Raw genomic sequence first — 18,384 nt, 5'->3', positions numbered from 1 at the left:
GGCCTACTACCTGCCTCGTCTGGAGCTTGGCAGAGCCTCCTCTTCTCTGAGCAGCCATGAGTTGGGGACTGGGGTCACATAAAAGCTGAATAAGAATGACTCCCAGCAAACAGCTAACACCCCGGACTCCCACCTAGGGACTTAGTGAGTGCTCCTTCCATGGGCCCCTTGGGATCCAGCCTCCCAGGCAAGCTTATCTATGGCCAAGGTGCCCCTCATGTGAGCCAGCCCTGTGGAGGGCTGTGTGCCTTTGGGAAGCACCAAAGCTGGGGTGCTGCTGTACATCCCGGGCCAGCCCCAAGGGTAACTAGTGGAGCAGGTGAGGTTCATCTCTACCTGGTGACGTGGCTTCCTCGGGCCATCTCCCGGTACCACTAAGACCCCTTCCAATCAGCAATCCCAGGGTCCCAGGAGCAGGCTGGGCTCTGGCCTCCAGGAGAAAGAAGCAAAGCTGATGTAGGATAGACACTGGAAATCTGGCCCGGTGCCTGCCACAAAGCCGGTGGCCACAGGCCAGGGCACAGTGTGCCTTTCCCAGGGAGATGGGGGTCAGGCCCAAGTCATGGTTTATTCATAATAAACACAGTCGGCCACACTGACCAGTCCACAGGTCCCAGCCCACTTGGGGGTGGCTCTCAGGAAGTTATGCCCTTGGAATTGGGCCACAGGAGCAGATAGGGTGACTGAGGCACTGGGTGTTTCCCCACCTCACTCCAGCTACTCTTTAGAAATTGTTCTAGACAGTTGAGCAGAAAAGCCTATTTGTCTGACTATACCCAAATAGTCAAATAATAAAATAAAAAGCCTATGAATTACCAACAACACATGTGTCTGGGAAGATGTAATGGGTATTAGTGTCCCATTCTGGTAGCTTCTCCTTGTGGAGAGTTCTCCATCAAGCAAACATGAAACGCATTTGGGTTAAGTCATTGCACTCAGCAGCATCTTAGAGCAAACAGTTAAAGGTAGATGTGAGCCAGCTCAGACCAAGCAAGCCCAGTAGCACTGGAAATGTCTTCTGGAAGTCAGAAAAGCATCTGCAGCTACTTTGCAGCACTCCATCGAGCAATACCCCGGGGAAAGGAGCTACGTCTGCATTTAATGGGCAGTTTATTAAACACCAAATAAGTGCCGGGCACTGTGAAGGCGTGGGTGGGGGACAAAGCTAAATTGCAACAAATCTCGGCTTTTAGCTGCTCCCTCCTGGTAGAGAAGAGACTGGAGGCATAGGCTGGCTTCATGATGAGTGAGCGCAGAAAGCACAGAGGCGGCGCTGGGAGAGTTGTGGCTAGCTTCTCCAGGAGAGGACACCTGGATTAAATATCAGAATACAAGCAACTTTTGACTAAGAAGGGCTTTCCAGGCCAAGAAGCAGCATGACCAAGGGTGCAGCGGTCAGCAAGCCAATGCTTCACTTGATGGAGAGGGTCAGAAAGATTCTGCAGCCACCAGGTCGCCAAGTCAATGCTTGGTGGAACGTGACACACCAGGAGAACAGCAGGACATGGCAGCCCCAGAACCTGCCAAGGAAGCCATCCCAGGCCAGTGATGTGTCAGAAGGTGCCCCCTGAGATCAGAGGGTCATCTCACAGGCAGGGTCCAGCTGGGGAAGCTGGGGGTCCCACCTCTTGACACTGCCCCCACTTACACACCTTGAGTTTGAGGTGTCAGGGGTGGTGGGAGAGCTGGTGTGGTTTTTCAACAAATTAAGTGGAAGACGGTGGAGGGCTGTGGTGTGGGCATCACTGCAACACGCCACTGCTGCTGGATGCGAGTGACGTTGACCTTGATGGCAGGAAAAGACAGCAGCAAACAGACTGTGCTGGTGGCACGATCGATCAGGGCTGGGTGGCGGCGGCCTGCTGATGCAAGGCTGGGAGGCGGGAGGGCGCGAGTCTGTAACTGGAGAGGTTTGTTTGGATTCAGCATTGCTGAAATCCTCCCTGGCGGCAGATGCGGCTGGTCTTGGAAATATGGGAGGGACATGGGAAATGAACTAATAAATAAGAGGCCAGGTGTGGTATCTCGGTGCTGGCAAAACAGAGGCCAGAGAGGGTGGGATGTGAGGGCGGGTCCCATTCCTGAAAGCAAACCTGGCAAACCCTGCCCAGCACACCCAGACACAACCCCGGATGGCATCAGGCTCTGTTAGGGGCTGAGTTTTGTTCCCTCAAAATTCCTATGCTGAAGTCCTAACCACTGGTTCCTTAAAATGGGACTGTACAGGCAGCCCTCTGGATCTTAGAGTTCTGCATCCATGGATTAAACCAACCACAGATCAAAAGTATTAGAAAAATAAATAAAAATAATGATACAACAATGCAAATAACAGAAGTGAAAAAATACAGTGTCATCGCTATTTTCGTGGCATCTACATTGTATGAGTCCTTGTGTGTCACCTAGAGGTGATCTCCAGGGTACGGGAGGATGCACGTGGGTTACATGCAGAGGCTGCGCCATTTCATACCTGGGGTACCGGAGGTTGCACGTGGGTTACATGCAGAGGCCGTGCCATTTCATACCAGGGGTTTGAGCATCGTCAGATCATGGGGTTTTTGGAACTCACCCCCTGTGGATACCAATGGACAATTGTGTTTAGAGATATGGACTTTGAAGGGGTAATCTGGCTAAACTGAGTTAATTAGGGTGAGTCCTAATCCAAAGTGACTGGTCTCCTGAAGAGGAGATTAGGACAGATGCAGACAGAGGGATGGTCACATGAGGACACAGAGAAGACGGCATCTACATGCCAAGGGGAGTGGCCACTTCCCCGCCTCCAGCATCTCTGTTTAGCCAGCTCCTCAATACCCTACACGGGCTTTCCTTGATTAGGCCTCCAAAGGAATCTGCCCACACTTTTTTTTTTTTTTTGAGACAGCATCTCGCTCTGTGGTCCAGGCTGGAGTACAGTGGCATGATCTCGGCTCACTGCAACCTCCGCCTCCCATGTTCTAGTAATTCTCCCGCCTCAGCCTCCCGAGTGGCTGGGCTTACAGGCACCTGCCAGCACACCCAGCTAACTTTTGTATTTTTAGTAGAGATGGTGTTTTGCCATGTTGGCCAGGCTGGTCTCAAACTCCTGACCTCAAGTAATCTGCCCACCTTGTCCTCCAAAATTGCTGGGATTACAGGCATGAGCCACTGTGCCCAGCTCCTGCCGACACCTTGATCTTGGACTTCCAGCCTCCAGAGCCACGAGAGAAGAAATTTCCATTGCTGGGGCCACCCTGTCTGCGCTGTGTTATTGTGGCCCCCAGAAATTGATACAGATCCCAAGCGTCCAACATGGCCCTGGGAAGCACCCAGAATCCAGCAGAGATGGGAATAATCAGAAAGGAAAATGGGTGATTCCATCCAAAGTGGGGAGATGTGATCCTGCTAAATTGCAGCCCTGATTTAAAAAAAAAAAAATCTTTGATTTCTTAATAAAAATGAAATAGGGACATAGACTTTGGGAGAAAACCCTGGAGGAGGGGAGAATCTGTGGGTTAAATAAGCTTAAACGTGAACAACAGAAAGATCTACCAGACAGTCAGTGACAGAACCAGGAGGCCGGGGCAACGTGGACTGGCATGTTCTACCGGAACTGATGGAGCGACCATTTCGGATAAAGATGATATTGCTGTGACTATTATTGTTGTTTTGCCTGATGTGATGAACTCCCCAGGGGATCTAGTTTCCAAGCCGACGTTTCGAGACTTTGGGGGGACACCCAGACGTGACCCTGTGTGCCTCTGCACCAGAGACCTTGGTGAGGCACCCGGGGCTGCACTTGTATTTTAAGTTTCTAGAAGAGATGAATGGGTCTTGGAAGAAAACGGATGTTCCAGTGTTTCCTTTTCAGAAAATTCTTCCTTAGGTGGCCACAAAGCTTTTATAAACAAAGTCCCAAACAGGGGAGGCGTGGCTGCCAGGGCTGACGCAGGGCCCTGACTGCAGCCTTGACTTTGGGAGAACATGCCCTTTTTCCTCACCGTCACCTCCTGAAATCTTGCGGGTCACCAGATCACCCCTTCCCAGTCCCTGCACCTTGGTAGTTTTCACACACAGAGGCCCCAGGGAGAAGCCTCTGGCTAGGAGTTGTTCCCCTGCTGGGATGGGCCTGGGAGAGCCTCAGAGGCCACTCTCTGGGTCCCAGCCCACTTAATGTATGGGACTTTCTGGGTCCCAGCCCATTATGTCAAGAAAGACTTTGCACATGTGAACCAAGCCCTTTAATAGGCTCAGCCCTCTGGGGCCGCGAGTTGTCCATCTGGGCCACACCCGGACTTGGAACCCCTCTGGGGTGAGTGGCTAATAGGAGACAAAGTCTCCCAGGGTGATGCAGCTCTGATAAGCCTCGTGCAGTGCCAGGGGGAACATGGCCTCGGCGGTAAGTGTGTTTTCAAGACTGAGACCACAGAGGTGTACTCCACACATTCTGGCACTCGGAGTCGCCCTGACAAGGCTCCGGCCCTGCTCACCTAAAGGCCATCCGCAGGCCAGTCTCACGGGCTCTGCCTTTACGTGTGAGAAAGCAGGGGAGGAGCACCTCGCTGGAAAGCGAGTTTCCTAGTCAGTCTAACTTCCATCACACAGTGTCAAGACAATTCAGACCCACCCGCAGCAGCACTACTCCAAGTGGCCAAAAGGGGGCAGCAGCCCACGTGTCCATCAAGGGATGGACGGAGAAGCAGAATGTGGTTCCCCCACCCACACGTTGGAACCTATGGGGCCTTAAAAAGAAAGGAAATCCTGACACAGGCCACAACGTGGATGAGCCGCAAAGATCTTATGCTGAGTGAAATAAGCCAGACTCAAAGGAACAAATACTGTGTGACCCCACTCATGTGAGATCCCTAGAGTCATCCGATTCACAGAGATGGAACTCGGGATGGAGACTGCTAGGGACTGGGGGAAGGTGGTGCTTTCTAAATTGGTGGGGTATTATTTAATGAGAACAGAGTTTCAGCTTTGCAAGATGAAGAGTTCAGGAGATGGATGGTGGCGACGTTTGCACAACAACGTAAATGCACTTATACCACTGAACTAAAGATGGTCAAGATGTCAGCTTTTGCTCTGTGTATTCTAATATAACGAAAAACAAATGTGAACAGACATTTGTACCCACTGAGCTCTCACTGCGTGCCGGGCACTGTGCTGATTCCTTCACACACTATAAATAAATACCCCTCCCCTTCCATCAACAGCCCTTCAAGAAGCGTGTTATCGTCCTGTTTCATGGATAAGAAACCAAGGCCTAGAAGTTAAGTACACGATCCAGGATCACTCACGAATAAGACAGAGCCAGGGTTCCATCCAAAAGTTTCTGGTTCCTGGTAAGCACTACAGAAATAGACGGTGTTGGCCGGGTGCGGTGGCTCATGCCTGTAATCTCAGCACTTTGGGAGGCCAAGGCGGGTGGATCCCCTGAGGTCAGGAATTTGAGACCAGCCTGGCCAACATGGTGAAACCCCTTCTCTACTAAAAATACAAAAAATTAGCCGGGTGTGGTGGCAGGCACCTGTAATCCCAGCTACTTGGGAGGCTGAGGCAGGAGAATCGCTTGAACCCGGGATCGCGCCATTGCACTCCAGCCTGGGCAATAAGAGCAAAACTCTGTCTCAAAAAAAAAAAAAAAAAAAAAAGAAAAAAAATAGATGGTGAAAGAAATGAGTGAGTGAATGAATGAATGATACCAAGTCCCAGGCTTCATATACCATTGAACTTGGCTTGTTTTGCAAAGTTTTTGGCTGGTGGTAGTTGGGATGCCTTTAAAAAATATTTAAAATATTCCCAAGTAAAGGGCTTGTCTTTGGAGTGATGGAAATGCTTTGGAATTAGATAGAGGTGGTGAATGTACTCAATGCCACTGAGTCGTTCACTTTAAAAGGTCCATTTTGGCTGGAGGCTTATGCCTGTAATCCCAGCACTTTGGGTATGTAAGGCCAGAGGATTTCTTGAGCCCAGGAGTTCGAGGCTGGCTTGGGCAGCATAGTGAGACCTCATCTCTACAAAAAAATATTTTAAAAAATTAGCTGGTTTTGATGGTGTGCACCTGTGGTCTCAGCTACTTGGGAGGCTGAGGTAGGAGGATCGCTTGGGCCTGGTGGTAGAGGCTGTAGTAAGCCTTAATCACGCCACTGTACTCCAGCCTGTGTGACAGAATGAGACCTTGTCTCAAATAGTCCATTTATGCTATGATTTTTAATTCACCAAATTATTTTAGAAATATGTATACCTGAAATTGAACATAAATATACCAGAAATATGTTTACTGATTATGTGGTATATGGTTGCATAAATATACACACAAACACTTTGCCTGTGGGCGGCATCCTCTGAGTGGTCTTGGGGAAGTGGGGGTCTCAGGGGTCTTCATCTGGACTTGTTAGGGCAAAGATGCTCACCACCTTGTGCCCCTTCAGGTGCAGAGCCTGCAGACTCTAACCTGCAGGCCAGGGATTTGGGTTTCTTTTAAACCTGATTTTATTAAAAGTCCCCTGAGCATTTTCTCTTCTGAGGTTTGTCTGCTTTGCCTCCTGAAATAATAAGTCACATGGGCTGGGGGCACTGACCTGCCCAGACTCATCAGCATCTACTTCCCTTTATCCTTTAGAGAGAAATGATAGTTTATTCCCCAGAAATGGTTGCTAGGGGCAGACCATCTGATAAATAGATGCGATTAATAGTGAATTAATTAACATCACCTTACAGCTGACAATGAAGAGAAGCTTCCACACACTAGGTGCATGTATGTGTATGCACCTGTGTGTGCGGTACGCAATGTGCATGTGTTTGTATGCAGTGTGAATGTCTGCCTGTGTGTGTGTGCATGTGTGTACTTGGCCACACATGCATCTGGAGGACCTGGGAAGGACCTCCATGAGGGAAGGAACATGAAGTCAGATGCACCACCCACTATGGAGCTGCCTGTGACTTGAGGTTTTATCCATGATAGGAAGTTAATGCCCCAGGGAGCCCATTTCTCAAAGGAGCTCTTTGGAGGGTATGTTTGCAGACTCCTTTATAATGTGAATAATCATTTTCTAATTCCTGTTTGGAAAATTAATCTTCTAGTTTCTCAGAGTGTAGCATAGAGTTTTGGAAATAGGGTTGGTGGCTAATGCCTATCTTGGTACTTGCAGACAGGCTTGAGGGACAGGTTATGGTTTTTCTATGCAACGGAATGATATTCAATCATGAAGAATGAGATTAATAGCAACCTAGAAATATGTTCCTGAAAATACTGTCTAGCAACAACAACAGGTTACAAAACAAAAAATATATATGTATACACACATAAATATATATGCATATATGTACATATATTTGTATATAATGTAAATATATGCATATATGTACATATATATTTTGATATCTATGTATGCATGTAAATATATATATATAGCATGATCCTGCTTTTGCAGAAGGATTTTCATACTCTTAGGTGTTAAAAAAAATTGCTGGAAGATCACACAAACATCACACATGTACCGAGGTGTGAGCTGCGGTTATTTCTGACAGATTGTTACTTCCTTGTTTTTCTTGTCTGTACTTTCCACAAAAACATCTATTGCTTGTGTAATAATAAAAAGATACTGACCTGACTTTAATTGAAAAAGAAAATTACTGATCTTGCTGAAGGTCCCCAGATCCTCCTAACCCCAGGGGAGAAAATATGATGGGATTAGAATAAAAGAGGATGGAAGTCAAACCCGGGACCTCTGTTCTTGGAACTCTAAGATTCTCGGAAGATGCTGGTGGCTGTTGGGTTACATGAGGGAGAGCTGGCCGTGACACGGGTGCCGTGTTCTTGAGGCAGAGTCTGGCTTACACCTGCTTGTGTCTGTGGGAGAAGCAAATCCCTCACCTCCTTCACTCGGCTCCTCCCTCCCACCGTGTCTGACACTGGGGCATTCCATCATTTTCCACGGACGCTATCCTGAGCCCTGTCCTTAGAGGGCCGGGTGGACTCCACTGTGGCCCTGCTCTCAGAGGATGCTGTTTGGGCAGGGTGGGTGGGCCGCCGCCTGGCCAGGGCAGGAAGCACAGCTCTGGCTATTTTTAGTCAATCATCAACCCCTCCAATGGTGGCCCCAGGTGGCTCAGTTCCTGAAGATCAGGCAGATGAAGCAGAGTCAGTAAAGGGTTCTTGCCTGTGTGGTGGGGAAAGGGAGAGGTGCGGGCAGGGGCCTTGAAACCCTGCAGCCAGCCAAGCCCTGCCGTCATAGCTATTCCTGAGATCAGTTTTGTCCTGCCTTTCAATCATTATTTGTCTTTTCCACCCACCCAACTCCCCAAAACAGAATCAGATAAGAAACCCTAAAAAGGTCCACCAAATAATCAGAAAAAGGAAGACGACTCACAGCTGTCCCAGCGGGGCTTGCTGTTTGGTTTCAGAGCCACGTGTTTCCGTCTCCATTTCCCAAGGCAGGGCAGAGCCCCGCCCCCTTGTCCGCCTCCTCTGGACAGACGGACATGAAATGGGCTCGGCCGCCTCCTCCAGCGAGCCCCTGAACAGGGGAGAAAGACTTTGGGGAGATCACGGTCAGATCTTTCTGCCTCTCCTTTGGCCCTGCGTCTTCCTCCCACACAGCCTGTGTGGGCTGGGGCGGGGGCTGGACCAGCTGCACAGCTCTGAGCTGAACAAACTCCTGAAAGGGCAGGGAGCCTCCGCTGGGCCATTTTTCAGACTTTAATTGCATTGAATGAAACTTAAAAAGGACTTTCCGTTTGCTCAGCCTGAATTCCCTCTCTGCTGTGGGCAGCCAGCCTCCCTCCAAGGAGAGCAGAACAACCAGCAGAGAGTGCACAACCTGGCTAACCATCCAGGGCTGACCTGCCGTAGCCTCTAGCGTACAGCCCTGGGCAGCGGCTGTGCCAGCCAGTGGCTGGAGGCTGCCCAGACTCTGCTGTCACTGGCTGCCATGCTAGAGCTCAGCCAGCGTCGAGTTTCATAAAAGCAGCAGTATCCATAGTCTGCCTTTATGTCCAGTGGGTGAAAGCCAGAAAGCACAGACAGAATCTAGCCGATAGGGCCCCATGCTCTGCAGAAAACATCCTGACCCGAGGCCTGCAGGCAGCGGCTGCTGCGGCCAGATAACGCCAGTCTGAGCCTCAGCTCTGCCAGTTCCCAGCCGGGTGGCCGTGACCTCCCAGAGCCCTGCTAAGAGCACCCATGCACGGCAACGGCAGAAAGTAAATGAGACGGGGCTGTGAGACATTTCCCCGACCCAAGGCACTCAGCAGTGCTAGGTGACAACGTGCCAGGCCAGGGCGGCTCACACATCTATGCAGAACGCCAGCCACGGCCTGCACGCGTGTGACTCCCTTGGAATTTGTCTGATCAAGGGAATCAGTGCAACAGAGCCTGCTACCTGCCCACCCTGGCACACCTGCCCTCAGGAGCGCCCCTCTCCTCCCTGCTTTGTTCCTGGGGCTCCCTTCTCTTACTGTTTCCAACTCAGGCTAAACAATTCCTGCCGCAGCCTCCGGGCCTGGGAGAGGATGAGGGTGGGGTCTCCCTCAGGGGCCATCCTGAGGCCACTTCTTCCCTTTCCCTTCCATGCTGCTCAGTCGGCAGAAGGACGTGAGAGGGTGCAGGCAAGAAGGAAGGTGCCAGAAGGTCCAGGGTGCCCTCCCTACCTCCCTCCTTCGGCTGCCCAGATACCAACAGCCCCACCTGAGCCAACCTCCTAGGCCTCCCGTGCCAGGTGTCCTCCTCCGCCCCCAGCTCCACGGGCACCTGGGAGAGCTTTGCCATGCCTGATCCTCAGACCTGCCAGCCTGGGCATTGGGCCTCTGTCAGGAGGAAGATGAGAGGCTGGGGGAAAAGGGAACCCCTCTCCTGGTCTGGGGCCTGACATCCACGACTCTTGGAGAGTCTGGGAGAGTCTGGCCCCAGGCCCTCTGAGGGAGTTTTCTTTGATATTTATTAACCCACTTTCTCTCTTGGCACTCGGAGCAAGGAGGGAACCTCAGCCAAGGCTATTAATAGGCTAAGGCCATCCCCGGGGAGAAGAATGAGCTCATACCTACGGCACAGGTGCCAAGTATAATAAAGGTTTCCGACTCAGGCCTAAATATAGGCTGCGGCCACCTCGGGGCTCAGAAGGAGGGCCTCGCGTGAGCAGTGCGTCCGCCCTGTTGCCATCCAGCTGGCCACTTGGGCAAAGCTTTTTGACACCTGTGCCCGGGACGAGCTCCACCAGCAGATCTTGTGGTCACACAGTGCTGTTCCACCCTAGGTCAGCCCCAGTGGGAGCCACCCAGGAGGCAGGGGAGGCGAAATGACATGCAATATAAATGACTCCTGTAAATAGAGTTTAATAAACAGGCAGTGAGGGAATTTATGGGCAACCCAAGGATAATTAAAATTATTTATCTACTTACCTCCCTTGCTGGCTGATCAGTCTATTAATTATCTATTATACACTCGCTGATTTGCATTTTAGTGAGGGGACTGGGGAAGGGCAGGTGAAAAGCACAGAGGGGTTAGGGAACCCCATGGTGGGGACCCTCCTCTCTGCAGACCAAAGCTCCTCCTGCCGACAGCCTTACGCATCGCTCCCCATGGCGGTGGGCACCCCGAGGCCTGGGAGAAGCCCCCATCTGAGAACCAGCTCGGCGAGAGCAGAAAGCATTGCGTAGAGAGGTTGATTCATACCTGTTTGCAGAGGGATGATTCAGGAGCAGGTTCCCAGCTGGAGGGGCTGCAGACCAGCTCTGGGAAAATGGTGGCAGAATTTCCTCTGGCTGTTCTAACTTCACGCTGCATTTTAAAAAGAAAACAAGAGAACAAAACAGTTTTCAATCTCTGAATATCTGGAGTGCATCAGACGCACGCTCTCCCGCACTCTTGATTGGAAATATTACAGGACAGAGTGTCACGGGCACTATGTCTTTTGAACGATACAAACAGGAATGCATTAGGCTGGGAGAAGCTGTAAGAAGGTGTCCCTGTCCACCACCTCATGGGTAGAAGATGCTCCTAGCTCTGCAGCCCCGGATATTGTAGGTGAGACTCACGGTATCAAAACCGAAGCTGGGGTCAGAGGGGAGAGTGCCAGCAGGAGACAGGGTCAGGCTGGAGGTTGGACCCATGGGGGAATGGCCCAGTCACCTGTCCCCAAGATGGGCCCCAGGTCTCTCTCATGCCAGCAGAGCCTCCTTGAGGATGAATCCTCAGCACCAGTCCCGTTACCAGGCCTAGCTCCCGAGCGCTGGGCTGCATCCTAGAGGAAATTTTAACGGCTGGTGTGGGTTGAGCAGCCCTCGTGGTTTGTACTTGCAGCCTAGCTAGGCCCTCGATGGGAAGCAAGGCTGTTTTCTCATCAGACCCCATCAGTGTCACCACGAGCAGCTGCAAATTCTCCTTCTTGGTCTTAGGCTTCTCTGGGGTTGACAGTGTGAAGGCCTCTGGCCACCAGGCCTCCCTGCTAGACACTGGGTAGGGGCAATGTCAAGGGGGGACCTGGCTTCTGCCTCTTAGCAGCTCGCTCTGCTGATATGTGTCGGCTGTGGGCAGGGATTGAATCTGCCATGGTCCGAGTGTTTCTGTTCCCTCAAAGGCCAAATGTAATGGTATTTGAAGGTGGAGCCTTTGGGGGTCATAAAGTCATAAGGGTGGGGCTCTCTGAATGGGATGAGTGCCCTCATAAGAGTGTCTATCTCTCTCTCTCTCCTCTCTGTCCATCCACCCACCCCCAACCCCCAGTGACAATACACCAGATCTGCTGGCACCTGTATCTTGGATTTCCCAGTTTCCACAACTGTAAGAAGTACATGTTTGTTGGACCGGGTGTGGTGGCTCATGCCTGTAATCCCAGCACTTTGGGAAGCCGAGGCGGGGGGATCACTTGAGGCCAGGAGTTCGAGACCAGTCTGACCAACATGGTGAAACCCCATCTCTACTAAAAATACAAAAGTTAGCCGAGTATGGAGTCCTAGCTACTAGGGAGGCTGAGACAAGAGAATTGCCTGAACCTGGGAGGCAGAGATCGCGGTGAGCTGAGATCACACCACTGCACTCCAGCCTGGACAACAGAGCAAGACTGTCTCAAAAAAAAAAAATTAAATGTTTGTTGTTTAAGCCACCCAGTCGATGACATCTTGTTATAGCAGCCCCAGCCCACTAAGACAGAGCCTCATGTGGCTTGTGTTCCTCAAAGCACCTGAGAGTGGATGTTGCACAGGAAGGAGGAAGGCAGACAGGGCAGGAAGGGGGTGTCACATGATCGGGGTCTCCGCTGAAACTTTGGACTCTTCCTCCCTCCACCTCACCTGAGCCTTCCTCTCCCACCCTGTGGCTCCGGCCCCGTGGGCACTGCCCCATCCCCTGCATGTGCCCCGCCCCCACCCCCACTGCTGCTTCTCACACCTGCTCCTTGCTCCCTCTGCCCCACCCACGGGGGCCTTCTGGTTGGATTTGACCTCAGGGTCCTTGCATGTGTTGTCCCCTCCTCCAGGTGCTGGGTGACATCTGCTTGTTCAGGCCTCCCTTCGGAGAAGCCCCCAACCATCGTATCGGAAGCCCCCGCCCCATCACCTGCCACATCTGCTCATGGCCTGTCCCATCATAATATGGTTTGGCTCTGTGTCCCCACCCAACTCTCATCTGGAATTGTAATCCCCACGTGTTGAGCGAGGGACCTGGTGGGAGGTGACTGGATCATGGGGGCAGTTTCCCCCACGCTGTTCTTGTGATGGTGAGTGAGTTCTTGTGAGATCTGATGGTTTAAAAGTGGTTGGCAGTTCACCCCTCACTCTCGTCTCCTGCCACCATGTAAGACACACCTCGCTTCCCCTTCGCCTTCCGCCTTGAATGTGAGTTCTCCAGACATGAGGAACAGTGAGTCAGTGAAAGCTCTTTCCTTTATAAGTTACCCAGTCTCAGGTAGTTCTTTATACCCCACAGTCATAAAGTAGTGCCGTCATTGTCTTCATTTGTGCACAACGCCCTGAGACGGAAGTTTCCTGAGGACGCATGGAGCTGCCTTGCGGTGTCCGTACCGGAGCAGGGCCTGGCAAGCTGCAGGTGCTCAGGGAATGAGGAATGAGGGATGAATGTGTGCATGCACGGCTACCCTGGACGCGGTGTTCCAACTCCTGTTTGCACTCCCTGCCTGTAGCATGGCCTCCTTAGCGTGCATTCCCCACCCTGTCCCTAGAGTAGATTTTTAAAGCACAAAGTTGTTTAAAATCCCTTGAAGCTCCCCTCAAGGCCTGGGGGTTAAGTCCAGATTCCTGAGCCTGGGGGCCCAGGCCCTTCACAGTCAGTTTCACCTCCTTCCCAGGGTCCTCTCCCCATAACCAGTGCAAACCTCAGCCCTGCCAGCCTGCCCAGGCCAGGGTGAGACCTCCTCTGTGTCCCCAGAGCAATCTGGGGACTCCAAGTTCCTGTAGACTTCTTCTGCACTCCTCCCAGTAGAGGCTCCCATGGGCCCCTCCCACCCCTCTCTTTTCTCTCCTACCTGCCCCCTCGGCCCCGTCCTGCTTCTAGGACAGTCAGCAGCGGCTGCCCGTTTGCCCCCTGCTGAGGGTCCTGTCCTGTCAGGGAGGTGGAGCTCCTGCAGGCTCACAGAGGAGAAGGACCTCCACCCTCCTCCCACATTCCCAAGCCTCTGCCCGGGCCTTTCTGTGGAGGGAGCACCGCTCTGTTGCTCACCGGCAGCACAGACAAGTCACCCCCCAGCACTGCCTTGGAATTGAACATCTAATGCAAGTTAGGAGCCCATTTTCCATAACACACAGACACATTGCTGTTTCCAGGAGTTCACTGCCCTCTAGGCCCATCCTTTGAACCCTGGTCATCAGTTCTTGGGGTCTCGGGGCATTTGGTGGTCAGTGTTATGCATCCACTTGGCCAGGCTCTCGTCCCCTGGGATTCAGTCCAGCACAAACCTAGGTGTTGCTGGGGTGGTACTTGGTAACTGTGGCTAATGTCTAAACTCAATTGATTTCAGCACAGGATATGGCCTTTCTTAATTTGGGTGGCTTCATCCGGTCAGTCGAAAGGCCTTAACAGCGAAAACTAAGGTTATCTGGGGGAAAACATTCTGCCTCAAGACTGCAGCACCAGCTGGGCATGGTGGCTCACGCATGTAATCCCAGGACTTTGGGAGGCTAAGGTGGGCGGATCACCTGCAGTCAGGAGTTCGAGACCAGCCTGGCCAACATGGCAAAACCCAGTCTCTACTAAAAATACAAAAATTAGCCAGGCATGGTGGTGGGCACCTGTAGTCCCAGCTACTCGGGAGGCTGAGGCAGGAGGCTCACTTGAACCGAGGAAGTAGAGGTTGCAGTGAGCCAAGATCGCACCATTGCACTCCAGCCTGGGTAAGAAGAGAGAGACTCCATCTCAAAAAAAAAAAAAAAAAAAAAAAAAAAAAAGTCTGCAGCACCAATTCCTGCCTGAGGTTCCAGCCTGTCCACACATCCTACAGAGTTCAGATTCAGCAGCCTTCACAATAACATGACCTAATTCCTTAAAAATCTGTCTGTCCTATCTGTCAATCAATCGATCATCTATCTACCTACCTACCTGCCTACCTACCTCCCTAGGTCCTATTGACTTTGTTTACCTGGAGAACCCTGAGTCAGGGCCTCTGGGGTCTCTCCCAGATTGGGCTCCTGGAGCTGACTCTGTCCATCAACAGAACCAGACATCCCACCTCCCCACGCTCTGCCCAACACGCAGTTCTGGCTGGTGGAGTAAGTGGTGCCTCTGTGACGGCAGAAATGGGGAACAGGAAGGAGGCAGCCCGAGGCCTCATGTCTGCTTGGGGGTAAGGACTGCACTCTCATGAACCTGGAACAAACCGCCCCTCCTGAATGTAAGGTCAGGCGCGGCTGTGATGAGGACAACCCAGGTGCCAGCTTCACTCGGACCTGAAAATCCCTCCCCGTCAGAGCTGACATTTCAGGACAGGCGTCTGCCCTCTCCCTTCTCCTCCCCCTTCCTGACTATCACTTCTCAATTCTGATGAGGTATCAATAACTGCAAAGCAAAATGCCACAGTTAGCAGCGCTACCGTACTGTAACTAATCGTTTTCTGAATCGATCCTCAGGGTTGTGTGTGCACAGAGAGGCGGGGCTGCATCTCCAAAGCCTCTGCAGCCTCCAGGAATTAGGCACACCAGGAGAAGTTTCAGGAGACAAAGAAGAGGGCTGGGAAGAAAAGGGGAGCAGGAAGGGGGAGAGACAAGGAAAAGAGCAGATTAAAAAAAAATAGAGGGCAAAGGGAGATTCTCAATGAGACAGAGAGCCCATGGCAGCAAGCCATGGCCTGACCCACCTTTCTAGGGTACAGCAGAGATGAGGAAGGGGCTGTGGTCTGAGCACTTTTGATGGGACGAGGTGTGGTAGGCAGGAGGCAGGCCACCAGACACACTGCGAGGGCAGGAGCATGAGTCTGCCGGGCTCTGTCCTGTGCTCTCGGAACGTCTGAGTGAGGATACTAGGCCAGACCAGACCAGGGTCCCCAAGGTGGGGGCAGGTGGCGGGGCTGGCTGTCAGGTGACAGGTACCTTCCTGGGAAGGGGACACAGGGGAGAGGGCAGACTCCTGTACACCCACCTGTTCCAAGCAGTAAGAAAGACTCAGGCCCAGGAAACCCTCCAGCTCCTTCATGCACATAAAAAGACCTCAGGGGTCTCTGGAGCTCATGCACTTAAGATTTGATTGGCTTAATAAACTGTGCTGCTGCTGCCCGCGGGTCTCCCTTGGCCTGAGCACATGTGAGGATGGAGGGGCAGCTCTCTGCGGCTGCTGTAGTCTCCTTGACGGGGAGAGAGCTGGCAGGAGTGGGAGAGAAAGGACAGGCAGCTTAGACAGGGCTGCAGGGCCACACTGGGACCGAGGGAAGCCCTTTCTGCAGTGTAACTCATTAACCCTTCCAGTGACCCCAGGAGGAAGCTGAGATGTAGGATGCTGGGAGAGTCCACTCCGAGGCACACAGCCTGCATGCTGGCAGAGCTGGGACCCAAACCCAGGGAATCTGTCTTGAGAGCCCAGCGTGGCACCTCCACATCGCTTTCACTCTAAGGTCAGCCAGCTGCAGACTCAGTTTCCCCATCTGTAATGTGAACTCTTTTTTTTTTCTTTCTTTCTTTTGTTTGTGAGAATTATAACACAAGTAAGTTCAAATGCCTCAGAATCAGTAGCATGCTGGAGAAATTTTAAAACTGACTTTTAAAAATTATGGAATACGTATAATTTTTATGTAATTTCAGATATTAAATATATGAAGCACCAATGTCTGAATAATAATAAAATATGTAATCATTTTTCATGAATACCACTTAATTGATTATCTCTCATAGAAGGCTTATATATAATGTAAACTCTTTAATTGCTGCTCCCTTTGCTTCTGGCACCTTCCAGGCTCTTGCATACCCCACTGGGGTGAGAATTATCAAAGGGGTAGGGCAGGTAGGGCTGGGAGAGGCTCGACCTGGCTCCAGGGACTTTCTTAGTGAAGTGCCAAAGATGGGACGGATGTCCTCACAAACGTCCAGAGCACAGACCTCCCAGTAAAGCACAGTGAATATAGCAGCCAGGGTCCACACCTCACTTCTTCACTCACTCATTCATGTACTCATTCATTTAGCCAAGCTGCGCTGGGCCTGTTTACCTGTTTCCACCCTGAGGTCTCACCCCAGACCCCCCTGCAGGTCCCGGGCCCAACCATCCAGGGCTCTGGTCAGTGTCAGGGAGCAGCCACAGAACCCCTACAATCCTGACGAGTCCAGTAACACACTCAGGGGAGCAAGGGAGGGACGGGCTGGGCGGGGCCTCATCTTTTCTTCCTGGAGATAAAGTGAGGCCCGGCCAGGCCTGTGCTCTGTCATGGATACCTCTTGCTCAGAGCCTCCCCTTCCCACCCCCACATCCTTGGGGGCTGTGGCTTCAGCCCCAACCTCCCAGCAAGGCTCTTGGGGCAGCAGCATCTCCTGGGGCCCCCCTGGGGGTCCACTTGCTCCCAAGTTTCAGAGCCCAGGTCTTGAGCCCACCACAACCCCCCCAAGACAAGAGGCTCCCCTGCCTGTCCTCCCACCTCCAGGAGCTACTGTGTGGCCGCACCAAATACCTTCAGCCTCTGAAAAGAGGGAGGCTGTTCATCCTCATGTGTGTGTCCGGCTCTTGCCCGCAACTGCCGGGAGGCTCCGTGGTCCTGCAAACCAGCCTAGGGGCTCAGGTAGCCAGGTAGCCTCAGAGAGCAGTGAGTGGTCACAGCCCCGACACGGCGTTTCAGTCACAGGCTCACGATCATTCACGGAGGGGGCTACAGACAATGGGGTTTAACAAGAAAGCCCAGAAGCTTCTGAAGGGTCACTCTTGTTGTTTTTTTACTAAAACGGCTTCATGTTTTGCTCTAAATCTTTCTGAGGTGCAGGCTGCTTTCCCGAGTGAGAAAGTAGGAGCTGGGGTAACCGCGGCTCCCTGGGAGTGTGCAGGACCCCCAAACCTGCTGAGAAGCAGAGGAGAGAGGCGTGGCAGTCAGGCAGCTCCAACAAACACAACACACCAGAGCTGGGCTGTCTCGTGGGCACAGTGAGAACGATCAGCCTCGGCGTCAGTGATGCTGGGAGGAGACTGAGATCGCATACGGAGCTGGTGGGACGGGCAGGTGCAGACGCCCTCGCAGGACCCGGACAAGATCGGCCACTCGCAGCCAGGTACACGCCTGAGACAGGAGGCAGCAACCAAGACTCTCACCTGGCATTCTCCGAAATAGCTGCACTTTGCAAACCACTGGGAGCTTCATGAATGAAAGAGTGGACAAAGAAAATGGGGCAGGTTTCTAAGTCAGATTCTGTACAGTAGATAAAAGGAATGTATCAGAAACACACCCAAGCTGCAGAAACCATGTTCAGTCAAAGAGGCAAGTTGCAGGAAGAGGCCATGCATGTGCATCTGAAGAAGATATAAAAGAGTGTGCGCTCTGGTCCATGCTTCCATGTGTGTATACATGTTTTTTTCAAGGGACAGAAATAATAGATGCCGAATCGACACTCAGAGCGGCTTCTGGGTGTAGAGGAGGGGAATGGGGCTGGGTGTGCTGGAGGGGACTTGGACTTTGTCTGTGATGCTTCCTTTTTTTTTTTTTTTTTAAGACTAATGCAAGAGAACAAAGTATTAGTTATTGTTAATTGCAGGTAGAGGAGGATAGATATTTATCTTTTACCTCAATTATAAAAATTCTCCAAAAATTTTTTGAGACGAGCATGGTTAGATTGATGGCCCGCTGCAGGAGTGAGAGACCCTGATCATACATGCGTGACACAAAGCTGGTGTCAAAGCACAGTGTTTTCTATGATTAGCGGCTCCATAGAGTCTCATTGGCTGGTGGCCTGACGACCAAGCAAATGGATGATGCACACGATGGAGTGATTCCGGAG

At 51.9% G+C, this 18,384-nt stretch overlaps 1 protein-coding gene across 12 annotated transcripts in view; it reads right to left on the bottom strand.

The window, feature by feature from the left end:
* Window positions 1-18,384, bottom strand: part of RBFOX3 (RNA binding fox-1 homolog 3) — a 519,986-nt gene that overhangs the window by 211,011 nt on the left and 290,591 nt on the right. For all 12 annotated transcript variants that reach the window (XM_030828188.1, XM_030828192.1, XM_030828193.1 and 9 more), the window contains one exon: window positions 10,649-10,753. The gene's annotated coding sequence lies outside the window, so the exon portion shown is untranslated. Of the gene's footprint in view, window positions 1-10,648; window positions 10,754-18,384 lie in introns of those variants that run through there.

This window comes from Nomascus leucogenys, chromosome 14, assembly GCF_006542625.1.
Source record: "Nomascus leucogenys isolate Asia chromosome 14, Asia_NLE_v1, whole genome shotgun sequence".
In the NCBI taxonomy this organism is placed as follows: domain Eukaryota; kingdom Metazoa; phylum Chordata; class Mammalia; order Primates; family Hylobatidae; genus Nomascus; species Nomascus leucogenys.
The sequence above is the reverse complement of the archived record's forward strand: the minus strand, read 5'-3'. Positions and strand labels throughout refer to the sequence as shown.